General features: G+C 39.2%; 1 pseudogene; it reads left to right on the forward strand.

The window, feature by feature from the left end:
* Positions 1-15,108: 15,108 nt before the first annotated feature.
* On the forward strand, positions 15,109-15,489 carry LOC138149002 (gastrin pseudogene; annotated as a pseudogene).
* The last annotated feature ends 6,068 nt before the right edge of the window (positions 15,490-21,557 follow it).

A 21,557-nucleotide genomic window follows, 5' to 3' on the forward strand; every position in this document is an offset into this window, starting at 1 on the left:
AGAAAGAAAGAAAGAAAGAAAGAAAGAAAGAAAGAAAGAAAGAAAGAGAGAAAGAGAGAGAGAGAGAGAGAAAGAGAGAAAGAAAGAGAGAAAGAAAGAAAGAAAGAGAGAGAGAAAGAAAGAAAGAGAGAGAGAAAGAGAGAGAGAAAGAAAGAAAGAGAAAGAGAGAAAGAGAGAAAGAGAGAAACAAAGAAAGAAAGAAAAAGATAAGATAGTCTCTTCTCTCAAAGAGTTTAGCTATGGAGTAGAACAGGGCTAGAAATGACATATATAAAAATAACTTTGATGTAAGGGACAGTGAAATAAATGCAAATCATCATAGATTTAGCCCTGAAAGGGATATTAGAGGCCATCTATGTCCACCCCTTTCATTTTACAGGAGAAGAGTAAGACTCAAAGAGGCTAATGATACCTAAAGTCACATAATTGTTAAGTGATAGAATTGGGATTTGAATCCATGTCTTCTGACTCCAAATCTAGCTCACTTACTATTGTATCATGCTACCACCATTTGGGGAGTTGTAGAAGGAAAAGTTTCAGTAAAAGAAGCAAAAGAACGACAGAGGAAATAGCTATTTTTGATATTAAAAATAAGTATTTGATCAAATCCCCTTGATGGCACCTGAACTGGCCCTCATAGGAAGGGATAGATTTCAGCAGCTATTACATTAGAGCATCCATTCTAGGCAAGCAGGACAGAATGAACAAAGGCTTAGAGATGGGAGTGGGCAGGAGAAAAATCAGGGGATGGAATAAGGTCCATTTCATTAGAAAATAAAACATAAAATTAGAAGGGTATTCCCCTTATTTCCAGGAGAAATCCTGGAAAGGCAGATTGGACACATTGTGAAGGACCTTGAACTCCAGAATTAGGAACTTACACTTTCATTAAGTAGGAAATGAAGAGATTCTAAAAGGGTGTGTGTGTGTGTGTGTGTGTGTGTGTGTGTGTGTGTGTGTAAGTTTACTGCTGGAGTGACATCATTAGAGCTATGGACTGGGATTACTAAAGCTGAAGTGTGAACAAGAAATTGGAAGACTGATTAAGAAAGGAATACCAGTGAGGAGGCCATTACTATTAATAGCCTTTTTGTAAGAGGACCTAACTGTAGTGGTTTACAATGGAAGTAGAAAAGAAGTTGAAAATGAAAGAGACCTTGCAGGACTTGGCAGCTAATTGTAGAAAATAAGGGAGAATGAAGATTCAAAGTCAATTCTGAGATTAAAGTTACAAGTGACAGGTAGTATGATGATGTCCTCAATGGAAATAGAGAAATTAGGGAAAGGGGTAGATTGGGAGGAAGAGAGAAGAGTCATTTGTTTTTCATCATGTTGAACTAACTGTACCAATGGAACATACAGGTGGTGATACCTCAGGCATTTAGAAATACTGGATTAGAGTTTTGGTGTGGTAGAACAGATATTTGGTGATGGGAGATGTAGATATTTAAGAGGATTTGAGCAAGCAACCAAGGAGACAAAAAGAGTAACATGAAAGTTGTTAGGTCTGTTGGATGTGTGATGGAATCTCAAAAGCCCATTTTATCAGTATAAGAAATCGCAGACACAGACAGCCCTGATTAGAAAACAGAACTCAAGTCTGCATGAGCAGACACACACACACACCCTCCAGAGGTGAACACAGACGTACATACTGGTTGTCTAGTTGACTCTTGGCTGATCAGCACCCAAGACACTAGTACCTAAGGAATACTTCTCGGCCCCCAGGACAATTCAGCTACACGAATCTGGAATCCTTGGGGCTTACAGGGATCTGACTCTCACTCACTATACAAACAACCCAAAGGCCCCAAAGGAGGGCTAGCCTAATTATCCACTGTTGAAAGAGATAATAGCCCTTCCTAGACAAGGATAATAGCCCTTCCTACTCCTTAACTACCCCAGGGTATGCATGCTGCCTCTGCCCACCCTAGCTATGGCAACAATTACTTATATTGTAGTTCTCCAGGTTCTAGTTTCTCCCTGGGGCTTCTGTAATTATAGTGTTAATCAGAATGGAGTGTTAATCAGAATGGAGTGTCAAGGATGCCAAGGGAGGTGAGGGGATCAAGAAAGAGAAGATGTTTAACTCTGTCAAATGTGACAATGAGTAGGGGCATAAGGACCTCCCTCCCACAGATGAAGTATAATAAAATAAAATAAAGGAGCAGTCATTTGATCCAAAGATAAAGAAGTCATTAGTGACCCATGAACAAGACAGAGACAGAGTCCAGAAAGTGGTGGGGATGGGAACTGTACTGTGTAAAATTGAGATGGCTAGGTGGTGCAATGGATAGCTTCCTGAACCTAGAGACAGACTAGATCTGAGCTCAAATCCAACCTCAGACAATTAAACCAGCCATGCCGCTTAACCACTCTCATCATGTTTCTTCCTTTTTAAATAAGGGTTGTAATAGCACCTCCCTCCCTTGTAAAGATAAAATGAAATGTTTGTTAAGTGCTTTGCAAACCTTAAAATACTATATAAATCCTAGCCATTGTTACTATTGAAGTGGCAGTAATAAATGTACAAGACTTTTTAAATAGGAGTTTAACGATGAAAGAGAAGGAAAAAAGTGACCAATTGAGGGAATAGCAGGTTCAAAAGAAGGGGTTGTTATAAATTTGGGGGGGGCTGGGTGGGTATTTGGATGGGGGTGTTTGTAGATGGAGGGTGGGCAGCACAGAAAGGAGAATTAAAGTTGCATGAGAAAAATATGATGATGGATAAATCAGTCATAGGGAAGACAGGAGAGAATGGAATAAAAAATTCCTTACCAACAAAGGAGATAAAATTTTGATTTGGTGGAGACAGAGTGGGGAGGAGACTGGAGCTTCTTGATCAAGGATTAATATAGTCATACCTGTGCTTTACAATCATCATTTTGACCAATGTATTGGGGGTGAGTTGGATAGGAGAGAAATTTGAGGCAGAGACCTATTAGAAGGCCATTGCAATAGTCCAGACAAGAGGAGATGAGGGTATAAAGTGAGATGATAAGGGAGTTCGACTTAGTAAGGAAGAGGGTGATCATTTCCTCTGAGAGAGGATTCATCACAGAATCATAGAAATTTTAGAGCTTGAAGTGTCCTTAGAGCCCATCTAGTACTATCCCCCCACTTTAAAAATGAAAAAACAGAACAAAACAAAAACAGAGAAATTAAGTGCTTTGAAGCCTCATCAGAAACTCCCAGACTTGATATCTTTCAAAAAGATTGGGGCTTTAAGGGTAGATTTAGTTGCAAATCACAGAGTCAAAGGACCCAAATTCAGACCTTGCCTCTGCCGCTTGAGTATTCTATACATAGAGTATTCTATGTATGGGAGGATGGGGTGTCCGTGAAAAGGCATGAAAGTGGGAGATGAAATGCTATGTATGGGGTTTGATGGAAGGTCCTCTATGCAGCAACCAAACCTCTCTGGGAACATGCCAGGTTCTTCAGACATGAACATCTTTTGTTAGAGAAGAATCTGGAACTTTTCCCATCTACCTTGTTCCTATTTGGCTAAATGCTTTATAGGCTTGGGCTCCCCCTTGTAACTTTTCTAGATGATCTCAGACCAGTATCACTTTTTATGTTACAGAGCTCATTGGAAAGCAATGTGTATGAGGACTGGTTCATGAAACTCAATTTGATGCAGTAAGTTGATTTTGAAGTAGAAAAGATTTGGAGAAGGGTGAAGAAGAATTGACTACCTTATGAAGCTAGACTAAAATAATGATAGGGATCAGAAATGAAGAGTGAAAAGTGAATGTAATCCATTCAATTCAAAAATCATTTATTGTCTACTATATGAAAAACTGATATTAGCATGAGACCCAAAATTGGGGTGGGAGTGGGCAGAGTTCCTGACCTCAAGGAACTTGCAGTTTATAATAGGTAATACATGGGAGCCAGATTCTAAAGGGCTTTAAATGCCAACAGAAGAGTTTAAATTTTGTCCTGAGATGGGGAGGGGAGACTGGAGCTTCTTGAGTAGAGATTAATATAGGCATACCTGTGCTTTACAATCATCATTTTGACAGATGTGTGGGGGATATAGATTTGAGGCAGAGATATATTATAAGGCCATTTCAATAGTACAGGGCAAGAGGTGGTGAGAACCATATGAGTGAGGAAAATGGGATTGATAGGAGAGATATTGTGGAGGTAGAATCGACGAGACTTGGCAATTGACTGCTAATAGGGGGGTGAGGGAGAGTAAAGAGTAGAGAATGACTCTGAAGCTTCCAGCCTTGGTGATTCTAAGGATGGTAGTGTCCTTAATGGAAAAAGGAAAATAAGAGATGATTGGTAGGTTTGGGGAGAAAGATAATGAGTTCAGTGTAAGACATATTGAGTTTAATATGCCTACAGGTATTCAGTCAAAAAGAATGGACACAATTAATAAAAGTGACCTTGGGCTAATTGGCTTAACCCCAATTGCCTTCCCCCCCAAAAAAAGTTCTTGGTTCTTTTTTCCAAAAAAAAGGAAAAAAAAGAATGGAAAGTTAAGAGTATGAGGGGTTTGGTGAGGAAAATAATGAATTTAGTGAATTCATTTTGAATGCTCAGCATAAATACATTAAGTTTGATTTACTAGTGAGAGTTTAGGTAGGGGTGTTCCTTAGGCAGATGGAAATGTGGGCCTAGAGCTAAGAGGATAGGTCTAAGAAAGAAATATGAAATTACGAAAGACATAGTGAATGTGGACATTTTGCCAAATTTCAAAATACTTGAATGAGGCGATGCCCCCTTGAAGCTTAGTACATTAAGCATCAATAAAGGATGAACTATGTTATAGAGCAGGTAGAGATAATAACAGGTTTGAAACACAAATGAGTACAAAAAAGTAAATTTGCAGCATTTAAACCCACAGTGGGGCTATGAAGGGGAAGTTGATGGATATTTTTAATATATGCCATTGAGATCAATGCCATAAAATGAATACAGTCTTCAAATTCAAAGGGAGTCATTGGGAAGCAACTAGGCCTTCTCAAAGCCACCAAGGCAGTAGCTAGGAATGATGGAGGTTTTTAGGGTAAAAAAAGAGCCAAAGACCCTAGAATCAAAAGACATAAGCTTCTAGGATCAATATCTAGACAATGTTAATTCCAAGTTATTCTGCTTTTTGGATTCCTAAACTTTGATAGAATCCCTAGGCTTTGGACTTTCTGATCAATACCTGTTCTTCCATTCCTTTTAGCCTTTGGCTCTTGACACCACACAGCCAATCTGGTAACTGAAGTGGCCTGGCACTTGAATTATGTCTATTTTCCCAGGTTCCAGTTCTTCCTCCATCCCACCCTAGGCTAATTTGCATGTCACACCTGAATATCTGTCACAAAAAAAAAAATATGACAAATGAAAAGGTAAGTGAGCAGAGGGAGCAAAGGAAATCCCTTAGAACCCCAAGACTCAAAGCCTGGCATTAAAGAAATAACTGAGATGGATTCACCATAAGCTGACCCAGAGTAGAAGACAGAAATTCCTTAGAGTTATTCAAGCAAGAGCGTTCCCCCTTGGCATGAGAGGGGTGGGGCAGGGTGGGAGGGTTGAAGAAGGGAACCAGGCAGTGCTATAGGCCCTCAGTAAATTAGCATAAAGTCTTAAATATCCCAGTGGCATTCTGGTCTTGGGACAGAAAGAGCAGAAACTCCCAAAAAATCTAGCATGATCTGCTGGGGAAAAGCAATGTAGCAGGGATTCAAAATAGCAAACTGAGGCCTCCAAATAGCAATGAGAACCAGTGATATGTAATTGAACAGTGGAGTCATGGAGGTGAGCAACAGAGTAATGAAGCTGAAGAGGGTCACCATAAAATGATGAGGTATAGGGTTAGGGGTGCTAGAGACCCCGAAATACCAACACACCAGGTCCTGCCAAATGAATTCGACTCAAGTCTTCTCTCAGACAAAGAAAAGCAAAATTTATTAAAAGTTTAACACCCCCTTCAGGTTATTCTCTCCTCCTTTGGCTTTTATGACATTGCTTTTTCCTGATTCTTTCTAGGCTGATCCATCCTCTCTTTCTTAGTCTTCATTGTTTCATGATCCTTCTGCCACCCACAAGTATGACTCTTCCCAAAGGCTTTGCCTTAGGCTTTCCTCTTTTCTTTCCCTACACTATATCCTTTGGAGATCTCCTTTACTTGGCTTCAAGGTTGCCCTCTAGGCATGGTACTCTCAAAGTAGTTCCAAAGGACTCCAGAGGTCTCAATTTCCTGATCTGTAAAATAAAAGGATTGAACAAGATGAGTTCTAGCTTTTTCTTAAGTGTTTAAAAGCCAATCTTTTCTTCTTCATTTCTTTTTTTTTTGAACCTATATAAATGTTTGTGAGGCAATGACATGCCAGGTTCACCAATGAGTTTCTGTGTGTGTGTGTGTGTGTGTGTGTGTGTGTGTGTGTGTGTGTGTTTCCTACCAGGAGTGATGATCCCAGGTCTGACCTGAGAAAAGGTAGAGGAGATAGAATGATCTTTGAAAGACCCTCCAAAGTTTTCCTGAGCCGTCTTAAAAAGCTATAACTCTAGAAATCTGGCACCATCTTTGGAGAAGGAGTAACATAGTGGGGAGTTAGCACAGTAAAGAGGAAATGAGATCAAAAACAGCCGTGAAGGCCACAGTGATAAGCAACTGGAAGGTAGCATCACGGAAGTGAGCCACAGAGTGACAGAAACAAGGAGGGAAGAGAGACTAGCACGTCCAAAACTGAACTCATTATCTTCCCTCTTAAGCCTGCCCTTTATTGCAACTTTCTCTGTTTCTGGTTTTGGCATCACCATCCTTTTAATTCAATTCAATGAACAAACAGTTATTCAATATTTTACATACACTAGGTACTAGAGAAATAAAGACAAAATGAAATCATCCCCGATCGAAATGCATTTACATCCTTATTAGAAATGATGATTCATTTTTATATAGCAATGTAAGGCTTACTAAGCATGGTCTAAGCAAGGATACAACTTTGAATATAGTACAGTTATTATTAATTTCCATTTTATAAATGAAGAAATTGAGGCTTTTAGAGGTTAAATAATTTGCCCAATCATTACACAATTAGCAAGTATTATCTGAGGTGAGATTTGAACCATACTTTCTTTTATTGGGGGGGAAGAGAAGGCAATTGAGGTTAAGTGACTTACCCAAGGTCACACAGCTAGTAAATATCTAGACTAGGTTTGAATTCAGGTTCTCCTTACTACAGATCTGGTGTTCTATCCACTGTGCCACTTAGCTGGCCCATGAGACACACTTTCTTAACTCTCACTCTATCCACAATGCTGGTTCAGAATCTCAGAGCCATAATGCCAGGTCTTTTTCTTTCATCTCTGCCTTTCTAGCTAGCCAATCAATTACCAAGTCCTGTTGATTCCATGTCCTCTATATCCAATTCAATCTCCACTTCTACTGTAATCTTCATAGTATAGCTCCTTATTACTTCTCTCTTGCCCTTTTGAACTCTCTAACTTTTGGTCTCCCTACCTCCAGTATTTTTCTTCTCAAATCTATTCTTCACGGAGATGCCAAAATAATATTTATAATGCATAGGACTGACTCTATCACACCCCTGCTCAAAAATCTTCAATGGCTCCCATTCTCTATAGGTTGAAATAAAGACACTTAAGCCTGGTATTTAGCTTTCTCCCCAAACTAAGACCAACCTACCTTTCCAGTCTTATTCCCCCTTCACATACTCTACATTCCAGACAAACAGGATTGCTGGCTGTTTCCTGATTTAACCTGCCCTCTCCTGTCCTTGTGCATTTACATAGACCCTCCTCCTACCTGGAATATACTCTCTCCTCATCTCTACTTGTTTAAATCCTTTAATGCTCAGTTCAGTTACTGTTTCCTTTATGAAGCCTCCCTGATTCTCAAGTGAAAATGAGGATTTCTCCCCAAATTTTCCTATTGTACCCTATATGATCTCTTCTCTCTCTCTCTCTCTCTCTCTCTCTCTCTCTCTCTCTCTCTCTCCCCCCCCCATCCTAATTGCATTCTACCTTGTATCTTAACCATCTGTATATGTCCGATACCCTTTTATTAGACTATACACTTCTGCAGCTAGGGACTATCATTTTTCAACTTTGTATTTCTACTTTTTCACTTTCTTGGCTGAACTCTGTGAGAGTTGAGCTTATAGGAACCAAATGGTCTAGATCAGGGGTGGGTAAACTGTGGCCTCAAGGTCACATGTGGCCTTCTATGTCCTCAGTGTAGCCCATTGACTGAATCCAAACTTCACAGAACAAATCCTCTTAAAAGAAGGATTTGTTCTGTAAAACTTGGACTCAGGCAAAAGGCCATACCCAAGGACCTAGGGCTGTAGGTTTTTCACCCCTGGTCTACATCCAAGCCTTAGTGGGGCTAAAGGAAGGACTTTGGGCCAGGAGATGCCTAGTCCTTCAGAGAACTTTAACAAGAGGGGTTTTATATCCCATTAACTCTTTCAACCATTCCTGATGACTGAGGGTGTTAGGCACAAGGAAGGTGCTGAGTAATTGGCCAGGATGAAAGTAGCTTAGCTAATGAAGCTCCTGTGAAATGGGTACCTCTTACCACATATCTCTTTAGGAACCCCACATAATGGAATGATTTTTTTCTAAGAGGATTTTTGCTACCCCAGAGGCTGTGGCAGTATGAAAGGGGAACACTTCCACCTACCAGAAAAACATACAGACCATAACCAAAGCATATTTGTATCCAAGGGGAGGTGGTCATTGAATAAAATTGATCTGCCAGATTTCAAAGGGCACATCTGAAAGAGGAGCTGGCTTCAGATGTTTGGATGCATTGTGCTTGGGGAAGCTAGGCCACATCCCATAGGCAATGGGAGCAGCCCTGTGAAATTCCCAACCCATAATCCCATAGTCTTATCAGGTTCACATACCTCCTTTTGAAGTTTTTCTTGCTTTTTGATAAGCATTCTTTTCTGGTCAGTGACTATCTCTTCTCATGTTGGTCTAGGAGTCTTAGGCAGGCCTTCAGAGCAAGGTGAAAATGCTAAGGTCCAACTTATGGGGCAAAATAAAGGTTCCATGGGCACCTGTACTGTGGGAGCCACTCCTTCAGGAGTTTGAGGAGTTAATGCTATGCTTTTCACTGCTTGGTCAACCAAGTCATTTCGATGGGCATGAGTGCCTTGCATGTATGTAGTAGTTGCTTTAATAAATGTTTGTTGAATGGATGAATACATAAATATTACTTTTTCATTGAACTGCTCATGTGATAACCAAAGACAGCTGTCATGCTTCCTCCAACTCTCTTTTCTAGGTGAAAAATTCTTAGGTGTTCCTCATATAACATGGTTTACAAATCTTTCAGGATCCTGTTCATTTTACTCTAGTTACTATCTAATTTGTTAAAGTCTCTCTTAAACTATGGAGGACACACAACCCTCCAAATGGTTTCTACCAATGCTAAGTAACAGGCTAATGATATTCCTCTTTTTTACTCCCTACTTCTGTCCAAACTTGCAATACCTATAGAATCATAACATTTTATACCTTAAGCAAGTCACTTCTCCTCTTTGGGCCTCAGTTTCCTCATTTTTAAAATTTAAGGGTAAGACAAGATGAGTTCTAGCCTTTTCTTAAGAGTTACAGAACAAATAGTTTTTCTTTTAAACCTAAAAAATTGTTCTGAGGCAATGACATGACAGATTCACCAACCAGGATTAGATCTTGTAGTTTTCCTTAGAATAAATTGACATTTCCCTCATATCTGACTCCCTCCAGTTAGCTATTCTGGATCAGTTGAGCATATGGGGAAGGGTTGAGATGAGGATTTTCCTCTTAGAGATCAGCTAGAGAGAATGTGGGAGAAAGGGAAAACAGAGATTGAAGAAGGCCATGGAGAAACATAGAATACTTAATATGAATCCTGAGGCCTGAAATGTGAAAGAAATAATGGGGATGGAATAATAATAGCTGGCATTTATAGAGTTTGAAAAGTGTTTCACATACATTATCTCAGTTAATCTCACAACAACACTTTGAGGTAGGTATGACAGATATTATCAATTCCATTTTACAAAAGAAGGAACTAAGAGAGGTTAAAGGACTTGCTCATTACAAAACAGCTAGTAAATTTTCTGTCCTGAGATTCCAACCTAAATATTTCCTGGCTTCAGGTCCAGAACTATTTTTTCTTTTACTGTACCACACTATAATACAATTGAAAAGAAAGAATTAGGATGAAGGATAAATATTCCTAGAGAAGAGGAAGAAATTGTTGAGGGCAGTAAACTGCACTCCAGCAACACCAACGTTTTTTTGTTGTTCAGTCATGTCTGCTCCGTGATCCCATTTGGGGTTTTCTTGGTAAAGATATTGGAATGGTTTGCCATTTCTTTCTCCAGTTCATTTTACAGATGAGGAAACCAAGACAAACAGAGTTAAGTGATTTGCCCAGGATCACACAGCTAGTAAATGAGCTGCCTAAGCTGGCCCAATAGATACAGATACAACTATAGATGACATAAATATAGATATAGGGTGTAGATGTGTGATTTAATCTGTGTAGGTGAAGAGGTTATGCATAGAGAGGGTTAGGGTTGCTCTGGAGACCCCAAAATACCAACACGCCGGGTCCTGCTGAATGAATTCTACTCAAGTCTTCTCTCAGCCAAAGAAAAGTAAAGTTTATTAAAAGTTCGCTTGTATTAGACACAGAGTAAGTCTGTGCTGGGTCATTCTATGGCTATTCCATGGCTCTCTCACAGACCTGAAGACAGGATGGGGTCTTATATACAGAAAGTTGTGGGAGGAATCTAGGGGTGGTCTAGAGGAGGAGTTTGGGGAGGGTCTTCAGGAGGAGTTAATGAGGTCAATGAGTGATTAAGGGTGGGAGGCCACCTGGACACCACAGACAATGGTGGGCTAGGCCAGTTCAAGGGTATATTGATATTGTGATAGGCTCAAGGGTGGGAAATCTAGTAAGGCTTATGGCCTCATGCAAATACCTCATCAAATGGGACAATTTAATCAGAGTCCAAGTGGGGTTCCCAGAGCCTGTACCTCAAGGACTCATGGAGAGCTCGAGGGGGCTCCCAGAGCCCATACCTCATCATACCTTCCTCAGGAAGGAAACTCTTTTCATAAATGCAGAGTCCTTTATATTTCTTAGAATGTTGCCTGAGGATTCCAGGAAGTGATGTGATTTGTCCAGGGTCACAGAGCCAGTGTCAGACCTTAAAGTGAGGTCATTCTGACTCTGATGCCAGCTTCTCATATATACAGTTATCCCTTCCACATCATAGGGATTAGGGACGTGGTGCCCCCACTATCTGGAAAATCCATGTAAAAAATTTTGGCCTTCTAAATGTGATTTTTTTTCCTTTTTCTTTAATGGAGTACTTACAGTACCTTATTGTAAAATTTGGGTTGATATTATATAATACTTTACATATATTTTATGCATTCCTGAGTCCCAACTTTTCCTGTGTTGTCTGCTGGCCTTCACATGTCTGTGGCTTCTGCAAAACTCCCCAAAAATTTAATTTCTTATGCTGACCAGTGATATATCTAACCCATGATGGGGAAAGTCACAATGTGAAAGGGATTACTGTATTAGGAGTAGAATTACTAAGCAAGTCACTTAACCTTCAGTTTTCTTATCAGTAAAATAGGGATAATAATAGCATCTAACCTCCCAGGGTTGTTGTGAGAATCAAATGAGACATTTGAAAAACATTTAACGCAGTGCCTAAAAACATTTAACACAGTGCCTGCCATATAGTAGGTGCTATATAAATTCTGTTATTATTTTATTATTATTCAGTTAAAGGGATGGAAGAGTATCCTAGCCTCCTTATAGGAACGATGAAAGATTCAGGGCTTTAAAAGTCCTATTATTCTATTAACTTACAATTCTTTTGGCAATCAATGAGAAATCATAGGAAGATAGATGGTTCAGTGCATACATGGCATCAGAAAGACCTGAGTCTTTCTATACTTAGTAGCTGTGTGACCTTAGAATAATTAGTAGCTGTGTGACCCTGGATAAGTCACTTAACTGTTTCCTTATCTGTAAAGTGGGGGTAATAATAGCATCTACCTCTCAGAGCTGTGAGAACAAAGTAAATGAATGTTTCTTTTTTTTTTTTTAAAAGCAATCGGGGTTAAGTAACAAATGAATGTTTCTAAAGCGCTTTGTAAACCTTGAAGTTCTTGATAAATGCTAGCTATTATTATTAAAGAATCAGGAATATCTAAGAGTATGGAAAGACCAAAAAAAATGAAAAATGAAAAATAAGCAGGTCATACCATACGTGTGAGCATCTTTCATCCCTGGGTAGAGGTAGGATGCCAGAAATTACTCCCTAAGATTGTCTTCCTAAAGGCTTGTACTTGGAAAAAGTTTCCTTATAAAACATTTCCTCAAATTGACAGACACAATTTCAAAATGTGAGAAATATTTAATTTAAGTGTCAGGGTTTTTTTTTTTTATCAGATCACGACAGATTTTTGAAGAAGCCAAATGCATTAAATGTAGAAGTAAATTGTGAATGTGGAAACTGAGACACAATGTGCCAAGGGACAACTTGCAAGTACATAAATAAAAGTAAATATGTATATTTTAGTACTTCAAGGAATCATGATTTTATCTGTTAGGACATTCCCTTCATTTGTGTAGTTTGAAACTCTTCTGCTCAACAGTACTCCCATCTTATCAGGTACTGTGGGATGTCATTTGTTGGCCAATCCTTTGATGATGAAGCCTTTCTCAATCTACCTAGGTTTGTCCTCTGATAACAGTTCTATAGTCTAACTCCTGGGTCCACACTTAAAGTCATTCTATCTTTGTAGGCCCTGATGGCCCTTGTATTCTATTGGGATTAAAGCCTTAAAGACCCTAGGGTTGACTCCATGATGCAATTAGACATTGAAGTAAGACTAGTATAAAAAAATAAATTTCCTTCAGTTGAGTCCATCCATGTCTTTGGCTCCCAAATCTAGTTTTCTTGCCACAGTACCACTTAATATGCTAGAAAATACGGCTTCATATCAAGAGACAAAAGAAGTTAAAAGTTCATTCATTATATGAAAGGTTCAAACCTATATATCACAAACAATTTGTTTTTGAAAAAAATTCAATTCAAACAAAATCAACTTTATCTACTTATTTCAAAATATTTCATTGATGCAATTATTTTTATTTCACTGTCATTGCCAGATAAAGTTTCATACCTCAATTTTGTTCTCCCTTATAACAAAGAAAAACATTTATGCAAAACCAACACGGTGACCATGACTGACTATGCACATAAGAGTGTAAACCTAGACTCCTACAGGATCCTAGAATTCAAGATAGAACTTTAGGTTGAATCTAATAAGATGACATTTAATAGGGATAAACATAAGGTCTTATTCTTGGAACCAAAAAGTTAACTTTGCAAGTTTAAGATGAGAAAGGCATAATGACATAGACAGCAATTGTTCTGAAAAAGATCTAGAAGTTGTAATGGACATTGTGTTCCATTTAACCGTTTAACACTGATTAACTTTTCCAAAGTGATATTTAGTTTAAAGATATACAAAGAATAAATATACAAGCATTCCCCATGACACTTCCTGAGCATCATCTCCCCTACTTTCTGTGTGTGCTGGGGATGATCAGGTGGGTCAGGAGGAGGAATGACAAATTAGGTGCATAACTTGGTGTAGTTCCTTTATAGCATTATTCTCAACAAGTTTAAGTCCTTTCACTGGATTGGGAAAATTGTTCCTTGCTCCCCAAGGCATTGATGCCAAGCTGACTACAAAAGCGACCCTGGATTCTAATTCCCACATTCATGTGGTACTCACTTGACAGAAATCAGAGGTTCTACTTACTCTACTTAGAATAGAAATGAAAATGCCAAGAGCAAAGGCTCTTGGGAACTCTGGACCCATGTGACCTCCTAGGGAAGAAGGATCCAAGGCCTTTTTCATTAGCATAATAATCTCTCAATGGACACCATTAGTGAGAGAGTCACCTTACTCTCTCAGTTGCAAATGCAACAGAGTGATAGCCAAAACTGACTGAGGTCTCTTTTGAAGACACTGACAGTTCCAGTTATGCAAAAGGCTCCACCCAACCACATGATTAGTCAGCCAACCAGAACCAACTACAGAATGTCCACATATTTGGCAGTCTTTCTAAGGCACTTCGCTTATGTGTTATCACAACTCTCCCAGAAGCAGCTTCACATGGAGAGATACCATCTGCTCCCTGGTGTCCTACATGTGGAACTTGCAGTCTGAGCAAGCTGATGGGGTCTGCCCATATGCCAGATCCCCATTACACAACAATGAAAACTTCTAGGATATATGCCAAGTGATATGGGAATAAATCTTCCTGGAGAGTTCTTTAAATTATCTGGCATAAGTAAGAATATCCTTAGTTCCTTCTCTCAAGTGAGGAATCAAAGTCCATTTTGAGGTACTTATGTCCCTCCTCCCTATCTCCTTGGGATCCTACAATGCTAACTCAAATTCTATAAACAAGGGAGAATACGCTCTTAATACACAAAGATGCTAATATGTAAATAAAAGCTTTATTTATAAATATGAATATGTGTGATTCTGTGTATGCATGTATACATTCTATAGCAAGCAGTATTGATTTCAGAAGTGTAGAAACAAATAATACATAATAAGAAGTAGTCATAGAAACTACAATTCAGACACTCTGAAATACATTGAGTCACAATTTAATAGATCCCACAATATGATTTTAAGATCACTTAAAAAATCAAACTGAAAGCAAAATGAATAGATGAAAAATGGAATCGATATTTCAACACTTCTATAACAAACTATTTTCTCCAATAAAAACAATGGAGTCACTACATTCCCAATCTACCATTTTAGTCCCTGACATGCTACATACATAAAAAGGTAGAAAAAAGTAGAATAGAAAACAAAGATGGCACTTTCCTCCTCCTTCACTTATATATACACCTCCTCTCCCTCCTTCCTTCCTCTGACCTCATTGTGGGAGGTGGGGGGGGAGGTAAAAGGAGGGGCCTCAGGGCTATAAAAGGGAGGGCGTTCTCCTGCGGAGCAGAACACACCCAGAGGACCCTCTGAAGAATTGTCACCACCTTCCAGGACCCTCCTCAGGAGCTCTATAGGATGAGGCAGCTGTGGGTGTGCATGCTGGTCTCTGCCCTGGCTCTGGCCACCTTCTCCAAAGCCTCTCCAAAACCCAAAGCCCTGCTCCAGGATACTCCTTCAGGTCCTGAAGCCATTCAGAACCTGAGACTGAGATGGCCAACTGCTCTGGGCTCTCCTTCCTACCACTGGAGACAACTCTACCCTCAGGACCTTCCTCACCTCATGACAGATCTGTCCAAGAAGCAGGGACCATGGGTGGAAGAGGATGCGACATATGGCTGGATGAACTTTGGACCACAGTGTGGAGGAAAGGGACCAGCTCCTCTAGAATGCACCACCCCTGTCCTACCTCCCACCTCTTCTTCATCCTCCCCTCCCTTCAGTGCCAACTCAGAATAAACATTGCCATACCCTAAAAACAAAAACAAAAAGATTGAGCAAGACCAGATGACATAGATGCAGAGAAGGTTCATGTTGGAGGTAACACAATTTTGAAGGAACTGAGGGATGGTTTTTTAAAGATATCTGAAAGAAGCAAATCTCCTGAATGATTGAGAGAGAAGCAGGGAGGACAGAAAAGGGAACACAAGTTAATACTGAAAAAAAAAAAGAAGCCAAGTAAGAAAATATGAATAATGGCCTATCTAAATGTTTGCTTTTCCCTCTCAGTAGGTGTTTCTATGATTGAGCTAAACCCTCCCTGAAAATGAGAAAAAAGTTAGGATTTTGCAAAGAATATTCTAGAGTAGACTACATTATTTCAATTACATAATCATACTCACCTATCAAAGAGAGGTACAAAATTTCACTGTGCTTCTTGTTTGTTGTGTATGTTAAAAAAAAAATGAAGCATTTGATAACAGCAGGCCAAAAATAGTCTTAAAAGTTCCTCTCTAACAAGTTATCTTTCATATATTTGTTAATACTAAATAAGGTTCCTTGATAGAAACAAATATGTGTATGCATATGTGTGTGCATATATACATATATGTATATGCACATATAATCAGTAAGATATAATCAGGCCAGTCAGTGAGAGCCAGAGTGATTTGAGTTTTAAAGCATAGTCAAGTAGCTCCATTTGAATCTCAATGGGTTTTATCAAGCCTGGTACACCAGAGCTATATTTCAAGAAATCATAAATGAAAACAACATGAGACAAATGAGTTAATTGTCCCAGTTTGAGGGAGGGATGATAGAACAAATAGGGAAGAAAAAAAATCTAGCCGCCAAACCCCAAGATATCTTGAGAAGTATAAGGGATCAAAATTTATATTCCTTTGGGCAGAGCACCCACATGTATATCACTCCCCATGTGGATAGAGGGAGAAGAGGAAGAAGAGGAGAAGGGAGGAAGTAGCAGCATTGCCCAACTGGAACTGGTCTATGACCTATATCTTGCCTCCAATGGAGAAGAGAGTGAGGCTGATGATTTTGCACAGCCCTGCCTCACTTAAATCCAATTCACTTGCAAGTCAAAACATCAAGACATCACCTTCCTGATGTCATTGATCTTTTGTGAGAAAAAAGAATGAACAAACATGTGTGTGTATGTGCATATACAATCTTATATACACATACATGTATGCATGTGTAAATGTATCTCTGTGAATATACACATATGCACATGTATGTATATATGTATGCCTGTGTGTGTATATATGTATGCATATATCCATACATATACACACATATCTCCTCTGATTATCAAGAAGGCATAAGCAAAGAGAATGAACCTGTGATTTCATTGGTACAAGGTACTCCTAGATAAGGATACTTCCTCTGTAACTTAGAGTCTAGGAAATTTGCCTAGAGCACTGATAGATTTAATGACTTGCCCAGCCACAATCAGTATGCATGATAGGTGGAAAATGAACCCAGGTCTTCCAGATTTCAAGTCAGGCTCCTTATCCACTTTACCACACTGCATAAAACAGGGAGATGTATGCTCTCCAAAGGCATTTTCACCTGACGTCCTGCACATAATCTACATTCTCTACAGATGGTGAGCTTCTCCATATGCTCTGTTTGCAGATGACATTGTGCTAATTGTTTCAAGCCCAAGAACATTACTAAGCCTCCTGAATCAGACTCACAAGAACACAAAAGAATGAAGCCTAACAATACACATAGGAAAACAAATGAACAGATAAAGGATGTCTATTTTTCAGATTAGGATGTGAAGCTGTATGAGCAATCCACTGAACTGGTCTATCACTACACCTGTCTTAGAAAAATACACTCCAGGTGGGCAATGAGATGGATCTAGGATGAAAGAAAAGAGAAATACTCAAAATATGGGACTCCCTCAAAGTGAGGGACTCTTTCAGAGAGTTTATGAGGTAAATACAATTTTTCATCATAATACTGATGTTTTAATGTTTGGTATGGCAAATGTCACTAGACATAACCCACATAAACAAAAGCTTGTTGGGGTCCTCAGTAATTTTTAAGAGTGTAAAGAGGTCGTGAGAACCACTCAAACAGAAGAAAGCAAATGGACTAAATTATATCTGGGAAATTGTTCTGCTTCTCATTGACCCCAAACTGCTCCTTAAAAGAGAGATATATCTTAAAACAAAGCAAAAAAGTAAAACAAAACTAAAAACAACCTAGAATGAAAGCTATGGCTGCATCATGGATAGAGAGCTGGCCTTTAGGCCAGAAAGACCTAGGCTCAAGTCTGCTTCTGATACTACTGGCTGGGCAAGTCATTTAACCTCTCAGTACTTCAGGAAACTCTCCAAACCTATAAATTGTAGAGAAGGTGTCAATTTACATTAGTAGAGGGAGTTTTACTGTCCAGGATTTCCCCAAACAGTAAAATCATAGGCACATCCTTATTCCCTGTTCTGAGATAATGGAATACCACAATCACTGAGGAATAAAAATTGCAGGTCACCCAAAGGACAATGGAGAAGCATATGGTACTCATGAGTGGGCTGCAATGTATCAGTACTGATGAATTTCAACGCAAAAAACATTTCATCCAAAAATGCAAGACTGAAAAAGGAAATTAGCTAGTCACATAGAAAGAATAAGGAAAAACAAATGGACATCTCTGTGGTTGCATTAATACCTACATAATATTAAGATACCTAGAGGAAGGTTCCTGGAACATTTGGTGGAGTCTCTATAAAAGGTTTATCAGAAAGGATGAACAAAAGTCACAAAGGATGAAAAGCGGTGTGTGGGTTGCAACTGGCACTGTTTGAAGGAGTATCCTCATTGATGAGGAAAGATGAAGTAAGTAGACTTCTGCTAAACTTAATTTCATTTCTTACTTCAGATGTCTAGATCTAATTCAGAAGCTCAATTCAATCAACTTCCTCTTTCATCTCTTAGTTTAGAGGTCTGAAAAATTGCAGCACTTTGGTTCTGATAAAGATAAAAAGTACCACGGAAGCCCTTATCTAGATAGTAGTTTATGGGGTGGGTGGCTTTTTTAGGAAACGGGGGAGAAAGGCTGATTCAGTACACTTGATTATTTCTTTCTGGCTTCTGGGTAAAGCAGTGGCTAGAGCACAGAATAGAGTGGATAGAGTCATGAAGACCTAAATTCAAAACCTACCTCAGATACTTAGTAGCTGTGAGACCCTGGACAAGTCAATTAACCTCTGCCTGCTTCAGTTTCCTCTTTTATGAAGTGGGGGTAACAATAGTAATTCATCAAACACATATTTATTAAGCACCTACTATGTATCAAGTACTATACTAAGTGCTGGGGATACAAAAAGAGACAAAAGACAGTTCTGACCTCCGGGAGCTCACAATATAAAGGGGGAATAAATAGGCAAACAAATATGTCCAAACAAGTTATATGCAGGATATACAGGGAAAAATTACAGGAGGGAAGTCACTAGAATGAAGAAGGGCTGGGAAAGGTTTCCTGTAGAAGATGGGATTTTAGCTGGGACTTAAAGGAACAGGCAGTAGGTCAGGATGAGAAGGGAGAATATTCCAAACACGGAGGAGGAGCTAGGGAAAATACCTGAAGGTGAGACATGGAGTTTGCCAGGAGGCTAGCTTCACTGGGATGAAGAATACTGATTGGGAGACAGGGGAAGGGTCGAGAGTAAAATGTAAGACAGGGAAGTGGTGGTGGTGGTGGTGATGATGATGGTGTGTGTGCATGTGCGTGTGTGTACGTGCACATGTGCAGGAGGTTATAAAGGGATCGAAGAGAATATTTTATTTTTGATCATGGAGGCAATAGGGAGTCATTTGTGTTTATTCATCGGGGGAGGGTTTGTAGCTCAGACCTGCGCTTTAGGAAAATCACTTTGGTGGCTGAATGGAGGATTGATTGGAGTGGAAAGAGACTTGAGGCAGGCAAACTCACCAGCAGGGTATTGCAGTAATCAAGGCATGAGGTAGTGAAGGCCTGCACTAGAGCGGTAGCAGCATAAGAGGAGTGAAAGGGGCTTATTAAAGAGATGTTACAAAGGTGAAGTTGACAGGCCCAGGCAACAGTTTAAATAAGAGAGGTGAGAGATATCGAGGAATGGAGGATGACTCCTAGCCTGCAAGCCTGAAGCACTGGGAGGATAGTGCTACCCTAGACAGTAACAGAGAAGTTAGGAGAGAGGGAGCGTTTAGGAGGAGAGGTAATGAGTTCAGTTTTGAACACGTTGAGTTTAAAATGTCTACTAGAGTCCAGCTTAAGGTATCTGAAAAGCAGTTGCGGATGCAAAAATTGGAGAGCGTAGAGATGCTAATTAAATCCCTGGGAGCTGATGAGATCACCAAATGAAGTGGTAGAGAGGGAGAAGAGAAAAGGGCCCAGGATATAGCCCTGTGGAACATTTATCATTAGATTTATCATCTGGATGAGGATCCAGCAAAGGAAACTAAAAAAGAACACTTAGGTAAGTAGGAGAACCAGGAGAGGGTAGTATCCTAAAAACTAGAGAGAAGAGAGCATCAAGGAAGAGAAGGTGATCAATAGTGTCAAAAGGTGCAAGGAGGTCAAGGAGAATGAAGATTGAGGAAAGGCCTCTGGATTCGGCAACAAAGAGATCACTGGTAACTTTGGAGAGCAGTTTTGGTCAGAAGTTGTAAAGGATTAAGAAGAGAGTGAGTGGAGAGCAAGTGGAGATACCTACTGTAGGTGATCTTTACAAGAAGTTTAGCTATAAAAGGACAGAAAAGATGTAGGATGATAGAGATGGGAGAATCAAGTGAGGGTTTTTTCAGGGTAGGGAAGACATGTGCATGTTTGCAGGCAGTAGGAAATGAGCCAGGGAGAAACCAAAAATGAGTGATAGAGTGGGGATGACAGAGGGCATAATCTATTGAAGGAGACAGGATGGAATGGGATCATGAGCAAGTTGCTTAGCCATGATAAGGAGTAGAGCCACCCCATCATGTGAAAAAAGGGTTGAAGGAGATAGTAGAAGGTTTATGAATGATGTCAAATGAGGAAGAGGGGAGAAGAGCTCATTGCAAATGTCCTGAATTTTTTTTCTAAAATATGAATCGAGTTTCTCAGCTGAAAGAATTTTCTTTAAAATGTATATAATGCTCTTTAAAAGGCAGTTTGACTAATGTTAGAAATGATAAGATTAACTTTTCCCTCCCTAACCTACAGCTTAGCACAGTGCTTGGCACACAGTGGGTGCTAATAAATGTTTATTGACTGACTAGCTCAGAGATTCAAATGTTGTCTGTTTTAATGATCAAAAGAAAAAAATGGGTGTAAAGGCATTTTGACAGTTAGGAGAGCTCAACAAGTGAAAGGTTTTAAAAAATATTCTTAGACCAAAGTGTTAAAAACTATGCAATTAATAGTTTTCTAATGCAGTTTATGGCCACTAGGTGGCACAGTTGATAGAGTGCTGGCCTGGAGTCAGAAAGACTTCTCTTCCTGGGTTCAAATCTGATCTCAGACATTTACTAGCTCTGTGACCTTGGGGGAAAATCACTTAAACCCTTTTTGCCTCAGTTTTCTCATCTGTAAAATGAAAAGCTAGAGAATGAAATGGCAAACCACTCCAGCATCTTTGCCAAGAAAACCTCAAACAAGGTTATGAAAAATCAGACACAATTAAAAAAAAAACCCAAAACAACTTAACAAAAAAATAAAAATACAATTTATTGATAAACATGATATACATATTACATGGCAGGTGGGTACAGATGGCAAGATTTCAATTCATAACAACTGATATTGATGCAGTACTTTAAGATTTTACAAAGTACTTTATCTACATTCTTTCATTTGATTCTCATACAATATCATTAAGTAGTTAAGAGAAACAGATATAGTTAGAAAAACATAAGCCTGAAAGGATATATATGTATATACATATATGTGTGCTTATGTGTGTATGTTATATATATGTGTGTGTATATCTGTTTGAAATGTTCTTTCCATCACAATGTATGTATCCTTTCTTACTTGGCAACATCAGAGAGAGATGAAAATCTACTATTTGGAACGCTATACATCTTTAATAGCAATTTTT

The sequence above is a fragment of the Petaurus breviceps genome, unplaced genomic scaffold (assembly GCF_028583685.1).
Source record: "Petaurus breviceps papuanus isolate PSGF00001 unplaced genomic scaffold, PetGlider_PUasm1.0 90845, whole genome shotgun sequence".
NCBI lineage: Eukaryota > Metazoa > Chordata > Mammalia > Diprotodontia > Petauridae > Petaurus > Petaurus breviceps.